Here is a 481-nt window from a genome sequence, read left to right as displayed (position 1 = left end):
TTGCTGTTTGTGTTGTTTTGTTGCTTGGGTTCGTTGCTTTTGTGATTCCCAGTGATTTCTGAGGTAATTGGGTGAGTTTGGAACGGATTCGGGATGGTTTGGAATCGGGATTCGTCGTTTGTGTTCGCGCAGTTCGCGTCTGCAGATATGGCATCGATCGACACCATTCGAGCATCGGTCGACACTGTTGGTGACAGCATCGGTCGACACCCTTGTGGCATCGGTCGACACCCTTGGTTCAGCATCGGTCGACACTTTCTGGGGCATCGGTCGACACCAGTCTCAACCGAGACTTGTTTTCCTGGTTTGATGTATTGCTTGTGNAAAAACGGGAAGGGTTGTTTCATTTTGGTATCAGAGCCCTTACGGTTCTAGGTCTAGGGTTCATTGCGCTTTTGCTGTTGATGTTTAGGATTCCATGCTATGATTGATTATGTGAGTCGGTCAATTGAGTGTGGCATGAAGTCCTAGAACATCCTCT

The 481-nt window shown here is 48.1% G+C and overlaps 1 protein-coding gene across 1 annotated transcript in view; it reads right to left on the bottom strand.

The window, feature by feature from the left end:
* Positions 1-481, bottom strand: part of LOC104759731 (probable ubiquitin-conjugating enzyme E2 31) — a 3,397-nt gene that overhangs the window by 2,017 nt on the left and 899 nt on the right. The window lies entirely within an intron of this gene.

The sequence above is a fragment of the Camelina sativa genome, chromosome 17 (genome assembly GCF_000633955.1).
Source record: "Camelina sativa cultivar DH55 chromosome 17, Cs, whole genome shotgun sequence".
NCBI classification, from domain to species: Eukaryota; Viridiplantae; Streptophyta; class Magnoliopsida; order Brassicales; family Brassicaceae; genus Camelina; species Camelina sativa.
The sequence above is the reverse complement of the archived record's forward strand: the minus strand, read 5'-3'. Positions and strand labels throughout refer to the sequence as shown.